Below are 8,512 nucleotides of genomic sequence, written 5' to 3'. Positions count from 1 at the left end.
CGCTTTCAAACTCCTACATGATCGCTTATAAACTATTACACGATCGTTTACCAGTTTCAATACGGTCGCCTACCAATTGATATACGATCGTCTTCCAAATGCAACACGATCACTGAGCTCTGCTACACGATCGCCTAGTAGAAGTAGACAATGAACAACACACTACGATGACTTCTCCACAACAGAGACTTCCGAACTCCCACTCTCGAGGGTTCTCCTTCCTCACTTGTGATATTCAGACTTCACTGCCTCCCTTTCAGTTTCTTTCCTCCTTTTAAAACAACTTCTCCCAACAACCTTGAAAGTCATCCATAACCGATTCAACCACCGACTTCCCTTTATTTTTTTTATTCTTTCTTTTTTGATGTTGTAACACAATTGTAGGTCTATTATTACCTCCCTACTCAACTTTTACCTTGTCCTCAAGGTAAAGTTTTGTTTGTCCAACTACCTTTTTGGCAATCTTCATCATCCTCTCTTGAGCCACCCTCAAACTCTTATGAAGTACTCACAGGGCCTCATCCCATATCATCTTCGTACATTTCAGACTAATCCGTACCTTTGTCAGACTTGGATTCTCTTGCAGAGTAATCTTTTGACCTTCATGAACAAATGACATTGTTAAGTTCTGCCAATCGACTTCTGTTTTCCCCAAGGAGTGTAGCCATTGCATTCCCAAAATCACGTCAACATTTTCCAACTCCAATGGTATGAAACTGTCACACACTCTCCAATCTCCCAGCCTCATTTCCACATTTTGCATACTCCGCTTCCTCATAGAGCAGTTCCAGATCCTAAAACTATTCCGTAATTGGTCATGGCTGTGATGTTCAACAGCAAACGATTCGCTAGACCCTCTGATATGAAGTCATGTGTAGCTCCATAGTCTATCAACACCACTATCGATTCTCCTTTGATATCCCCTCCAATCTTCATTGTTCGTGGGTTCGACAATCCCATAACTGAGTTCACGGACAATTCAGCAAAAGATGAAATTTCCTAGCTCAACGTCAGCATATGCAATTCTAACGTTTCTTCTCTTGCTTCATTATCTTCACGCAACTCCCACTCTTTACCAGACGCCTGTACCACAGGCAATCTCAATTCTCTCAAGTCTAGCCCTTTCACCGATGTCCGACCGTACTTTTCATCGCACCGAAAATAGAGCCCTTTTTTTTAGCTTTGACTGAAATTCATCATCTGTTAATCTTCTTTCCGGAATTTCTCTCTGGTTATCATTATTCGATGTTCCTCGCAAGGTGATGGCCCTCATCGAAAATGACTCTCCAATCTTCTCTCCCTCTTTCGGCTCACTTTCGCTTACTGATTTACTCACATTTTCAGTATTGAGTTTTGAAGAGTTCGAATTTTGGAACTTACCTTCATATGTTCACGCTCGTCCTACTTCAACCCGTGCATTTTTCCTATCTTCAACACGTTATGCCCGCGACATCATTTGCGCTAACCCGGTCAGATTCTAGCATTCAACTTCTGCCTTTATCCATGGCACCAAACCGTTCATGAATGTCTCCTCAAGAACTTCGTTCGATAGATGCGCCAGCGATGCTACCAACTTATCGAATAGATTTTGATATGCCTCTACCATCGTTTCTTGTTTAATAGCCAAGAATCTTCCACAGATATCTTAAAGATCGGAATTGCACTAACATCCTTTTCTTCTAATCTTTCCAGTCTTTGAATGGCTCTCTACCTTCCTTCGACCGATACCAATCTAATGCGGCGCCGTTGAGACTCACAACCGCCACCATCATATTCTCATATTCAATCAACTTATGAATCTGAAAATATCGGTCTGCTCTGAACAACCATGCGTCTGGATCATTTCCGCTAAACACCAGCATTTCAACTTTCTCGAATTTGCTTCGATCGAAAACCGCATCTTCTCCGACAGTTTTCACTGAACTATTCTCTTCGCATATATTGTGAGTCTTCGTTCTTTCTGCCTCTTCTGTCACTTTTTCCTTTCCCTTGGCCATTTTCGTAACATAAGAAATGAGCATTTGTTGATTTTCTCTACATACAATCCCAAATTCTCAATTTCTTCGCTAAAGATGCCAAATTCTCCTCTATGGTTGGCAATTTCTTTATTTCGACTCTGAATTCAAAGATTTCTTATTCTAGCAACTCTAGTTTCTCTTCAAAAAATTTCTGAACCATGCTTGCCCAGGTGATTGCTCTGATACCAAATTGTTAGGAAATTGATTCTTGAAAATCTTTATTATCATAACGGGTTGGTACAATCTTCTGGAATAGCAATTAGATGATGAACAACTTCTTTATTAAACGATAAGAGTCAAACAAGACTAAATGGTCACTGGTGATGAAAATATGGATCGCATATTATGTGATGCACGTCTTAGGCTATGTGTTTGTCCTCATGCGTCGATGGTCATGCATTGGGATGGAAAGTACGCATTAACCTCATATGCGATGACAATGGATTCTTATCACAAGTTTTCTTGCTCTCTCGCCAAGTATAAAGAGATCACAAGTTTCTTGGGTGATCCGAGGTCGAACTCAGGGACTTCTAGCTAAATTTATGCGGTAATGTGTTTGCGGCGAATAATAAAAGAATGTTGAAGGTTATGGACTATGTACTACTCCTACTCCTAGCTAACAGATTAAGCAGTGGAAGTATGACTGAGAGGTAGAGACACGGAAACTGTTACGCGTAGTGAAATGCATGGAAAATAGATAAAATGGCAAGGATGTCTTCATCGCAACACTAAGCTCGATCGCAAGGGTAAACCCAGCCAACGCATGCTATGCGATCATGCTATACACACTTGACAAAGACGCATGCAATGTATATGCAATAGTGTCGACAGGCCTTATTTCTAAGTCTGTATTCCCACTCATGTGCTCTCACACATAAGCAAAATGACTGCATACCACCCTATCCTACTTAAAGGGTGCATACGCTGTGTAGTAGCAAATGAAACTTATTCCTAAGTCCCCATTCTTGCTTATGCAATCCAATCCGCTCTCCCAAGTCTAGATTTGGTTTTTAGACTACTCTCCCAAGTATGCCTAAATGATGAATGATGCGCTCATAAGACAAGGTAATCGCATAAACATGGTTGACGTAAGACTATTCCTATCTCTAGTGAACACATTGCTTACATTGCTTAAAGAGATCAACTACTTACCCTTCCAGGTAGTTGGTTGCTGCTGATTCTACTCATAGACAAGCATTACGTCCGCATATAGACAAGCATTGCTACAGCTTCACACTAAGCAAATAGGATTTTCTCACAACACTCATGCAACGCACACCTCTCGGTGGCTTGCTACATGCTTCATATGTCTATGCCGCATGACTAAATATGCGATGCTCTAGCAGTCTTACTTAGTGATGCAATGAAAGTAAAAGATGCTAAGTAAATGAAGATGGAGATGGAATTGAAGGAAAATATAGAAATGCATTGATCACAAAATGTACTAATTTCTTAAGTCACAATATAATACAATACAAGAATAGAAGAGAAATGGAGGGCCAGATGGAAGCAATGTCTTGCTTCCATTGGATGTGTGTCAAGGCTGCCAGTGGTGCCATGGATGGACGGTGGAGTAGACTCTCTCATGCTCAAACTCCGACGAAGGCTCTGATACTCACTCGGAATGGTTGAGGGGATGAAGAACTCTTAAGACTATCTTCTCATGCTTTGGTCTGGATCACAAGGATCTGCCCTCAAGCAGAAAACCTCGGATGATTTTAAGTTCTGCTTTACGGCTTCTATTTATAGAGCTTGATCGCTGACAGCATTAATGGTCCTTCTCTGAAATTCTGTAGATAATGGTGTGATGGACTGCTCTGAATCTCTGCTACTAACAGCGTGGTAGGTGAAATGTCAACATCACCTTTTGATACAACCGAGGTATGGGTTCATGCTTGGTTTCCGAAGTATCAACGCATTCCACAACCCTTGCGCTCATCCCTCTATTATGGTTATTACTCTATAGCCGCAACTTCTATGCGATGGACGCATGCGGTTAATTGCCGCAACATCCATGCGTCGAACGTATGCGTTCACCTTTATGATGGACAGATTCCCCGCATGCGGTTATCTTCACAATAGCCTGGCTTCCGCGCATGTGATCGATTTTTGTGTTTGCTACAAATATAAACAACTGAATGCATAATAATGCATAATTATGGGTTGGCCAAGATTCTGAATACCGATCGACACAAGCTCGTTTTCTCATGAATTCTTAATATAATCGTCGCATCTTCTACTTAACAGCCTTCATAATTCTAAATAAAAGGCCTATAATGACGTGCATTTCTTCCTATTACCAGTCGCTTACAGTTGTTACTCAATCGCTTACCAAACGCTAAATGATCGTTTACAAGTTCTACAAGATCACTTACAAAATACTCCGCGATCGCTCACAAACTCCTACACAATCACTTACAAACTATTACATGATCGCTTACCAGTTTCAATACGGTCGCCTACCAATTGCTATACGATCGCCTACCAAATGCTATACGATCGCTGAGCTCTACTACATGATCTCCTAGTAGAAGTAGATGATGAATGACACACTGCGATGACTTCTCTGCGACAGAGACTTCCGAACTCCCACTCTCGATGGCTCTCTTTCCTCACTTTTGATATTCAGGCTTCACTACCTCTCTTTCGGTTTCTTTCCTCCTTTTAAACCACAACTTCTCCCAACAGCCTTGAAAGTCATCCTTAACCGATTCAACTGCTGACTTCCATTTATTTCTTTTATTCTTTCTTTTTTGATATTGTAACACAATTGGAGACCTATCATCTTGCAAGTTGAGTGAGCATATCTTTGTGTCAATGTATGAAAAATTCTACCTTGCTCGAGGACAATCAAGAATTATGTTGGGGATGTTTGATATGATCGAAAATATGTTATCTTGATCCACTTAATTCAAGGTTATTCTTAGGTTTTACATGTTTATTATACGATTTTGTAGGTATTGAGCATCTAATAGGTAGAATTGAGCATTAGTGATGAAATGGAGCGAAAACGGGCTAGAACAGAGCTACGACATACCAAAATGGAGTTAAAATGAGCCAAAATGGAGTGTTAGTGACAAAGTGGAGCTACAATGGGCCAAAACCGAGCTCCAACGCATCAATAGAGAAAGAGAAAGCTAAAATTACCATTTTTTCCTGCATGCATGGTGCACAACCATGCGTCTTGCTTGACTCCTAAAATTCAAAAGCATTGTTTTGCAGAGATGTGTTGAACGCCATGCACTATGAAGATAGACTTGTGCAAATGCACATTAGCGTCATAGTGCCACTACGGCACCATACCACTTTTTATACATATTGAGTTAGCCACCTAGGATTTTGATCATCCGATCCCAATTGATTTTCTACTATTTTCTCTCAATTTTCTCTAGTTCTTTGACCTCTTGATATATCCGAACAATTCCTCCTCAATTTTCATGTCAATTGGGCTAAGGAGGAAAATCTAGCTGAGGCGTAGAGTGATTTTCCCCGTTTTTTTGTAGACTTGTGAGATTTAGATCGTTTAGTTATAATTTTACATATTATCTTTGGATTCTCTTACTATCTCGAATGTTTATGACTATATATTCTCAAGAATTTATGACAAATTTGTTGGGATTATGTAATCGATAGCTAGAGACAAAATTATAATATGTGACATATAATTGTAATTTGATCGAAGATAACAAAAGATTAGATTAGCTTGTGAACTATTGTCTATGATAGTGAATAATGGTCTAATCAACCTAGGAAAAACCATGTTGACTATTGACATAGGCTATTGTAAATTTAATATTTACCTTAGCTTATTCCCTTAGTCTTAACACGATCAGTTCAACTGGTTACAATGCATCTCATCTAATGAAATTGATTAATTTGATAATTTAAACTCTTAGCTAGTTTTATAGGTGAGTTGGCTAAGCTTAGACAATATAGAAATTAATTAGATGAATCTATGATCCAGTTGTAACATATAACATAGGGAAAAACTCAAACACCTAGGCTAGACCATTTAATCATTCGAATTCACTCTTTCTTTGTTTTTCTTGCAATTTATTTTTCTACAATCAAACAAATCAATCTCTACCATCCCCTCAGTTAGCACGAGTTGTAGACAATTTAATAGAGAAATTCAATGGTTCCTTGAATTCGACATGTGCTCCCACAACTACATATTAGGTAAAAACAGTTAAAGTATTTGATCTAAAATTCGGTGACAAATTCCGCCGATCAATGCTTCAGCAAAAGTTAGAGTATTTTTTGAGACACATGCATGTTATAATTGTACTCGATAGCTTTAAGATGTTGATTTAAGAATATCTTACTATCTAAGATTATGAATTTACTCGCTTTATCATTGAAACTTTTGTTTTCGTCTTGAATAACAGTAAAATATGAAAGAGATGGATCTCAATGGGTGGTTGGAAAAATAGTCACCAAAATTCTCCATAAACATATATTGAATCGAATATTAATAAAAGTGTATGTATTGTGTTTCAAATTTTTTATATGAATGTTGGCATTATTATAGACTTAAATACGACAACAGGAAAATGCTATGGTACAATCAAGAGTACTGCGATTTTAGTTTCTTCCTTATATACTAGTTAGATGGAAAGAACTTATGTAAATTCAAATGATCAATAACAACATGATTCATTTAGATCTTGGTATTGATTCACAATACATATTTGATTGAAAATCATACTAAAGTGTTTAAACTAACCTTATTGCTAGTACGCAAAAGGTTGTATTATTTATCATTTCACATGGTATTACATAGTATTCAACATTTAACACATAACTAAAACATAAAGTGTTTAAACTTACCCTTCTTACTTGGAAATAAAAGGACCTATTATTTATCATTTCATTCTATTACTTTATATTTATCTCTTAACATATTGTTCTCATGCTCATTTTTATGTTTCCACCACAAGGGCTCTTATGATAATCCCCGACTTCCAATTTGTTTCAAGTTGAGACAGTTGAAATCGGACGAACCCACTACTCCCAAGTAAGAATTTTTCTATCAAGATATTGAACCACACATTTCTTGGCTTATTCCGTAGTATTTCTTGAGACTCCACGGTCCCATCTGGCATCACGATTTTCTTGTTAACAGCAAGATCCCATCCATTGGCATTATCTTTCAACATCACCTCCATATTTACTGTGTACCAAGTATTTTGTTTGAAACTAGAAGAACTCATGTCCAAAAAACAATCAAACCAAGATACCTGAAGAAGCTCTGCTTCTTCGATTGTGTAACTACAAGTTTTTAAACACCATAATGAGAGAGATTACATTGAGTAAAGGCAACTTTTTTTTTTCTCCAAAGTCGACCAAACACGTTCTTACCAAATTATATTATTTTTCCTCCTCTTGTTTTAGGGATAAAACTAATTTCTTTTTTTTAAAAAAACATCCTATTTTATTTAATTTATTTAGAATTAAATCAAAAGTATTAAACTTATTCAAAATTAAACTTGAGCATATGTTTTTATATCTCATAATAATATAATATAACATAAGACATGAGATTATTTTTAAATAAAAAAAAATGAACCAACTTATTTATAAATATAGAAAAATGACACCGTCTATCAATAATAGACCGCGATAGACTTCTATCATTGGGTGATAAAAGTCTAACACGATCTTTCGCTCATTGATGCATAATGAAATTAATAATTAGTTTATATTGTTATGAACCAAGAACAAAAGAGTAAACAATAATGAAAGATTTTGGTAATGAACAAATAAAATTTGGGTTTAAGATTATACCCGCAACGTTCCACCTTGTTCTATTTCCAATATTCATTGTTCCATTTCCAAATAAGGATCTATTAGATAGGTAATCCAAATTCTATTTTATACTTTTAGATTTACTTGTTCTGCAAATATACATTTAGTAGATAATCTAGATTATGTAATTTAAAATTGTTTCAGTATTTTCTTATCCAAATAGTCCAATTTCTAAAAATAATATTTTTATATTTTCATGATATTTTGAATTTGAAATTTTAACATTCTGAATAATTGTTTAAATTTGAAATCAATTTATGAATATGATTCCAAACACATATCTCTAAACACCGAGTACAACTCTGTATTCATCGAATCCATTTTTTTCAAATTGCCTATCAGACAGTATAACAACAATTTTAAAGAATAATAAATATAGCAAAATATATTAAAAATAGACTTTATCTTGCTCGACTTCTATTAATGACATAGTAAATTTTTTATATTTGTAATTTTTTTTTATTGTGTTATATTTACTAATACTTTGGGCCTAATTGCTATATTTACAACTGCCTTTAAATCTTAAATGTTTAATTGAAACTTATTATTAAAATTACAATATAAATTTATTTTATAAGACTTGCAGTGGTAATATATAAAAACAATAATGGATTGATTAATTGGAATCTATGCCAGAGTAGTTTCTATTCACAAGTATGTACTAAATTAATACAATTAAATATTTC

General features: G+C 36.0%; 1 long non-coding RNA gene across 1 annotated transcript; it reads right to left on the bottom strand.

The window, feature by feature from the left end:
* Nucleotides 1–6,655: 6,655 nt before the first annotated feature.
* Nucleotides 6,656–7,846, bottom strand: LOC150038129 (uncharacterized). Its single transcript, XR_016527562.1, has 2 exons — nt 7,806–7,846; nt 6,656–7,289 (listed from the first exon to the last, which is right to left on the bottom strand). It is a non-coding gene; the product is annotated as an uncharacterized LOC150038129 (long non-coding RNA).
* Between the last annotated feature and the right edge of the window lie 666 nt (nt 7,847–8,512).

This window comes from Benincasa hispida, chromosome 2, assembly GCF_027475165.1.
Source record: "Benincasa hispida cultivar pf3 chromosome 2, pf3_genome.v1.1, whole genome shotgun sequence".
Taxonomy (NCBI): domain Eukaryota; kingdom Viridiplantae; phylum Streptophyta; class Magnoliopsida; order Cucurbitales; family Cucurbitaceae; genus Benincasa; species Benincasa hispida.
Note: the sequence above shows the minus strand (reverse complement) of the source record. Positions and strands in the feature narration are given on the sequence as shown.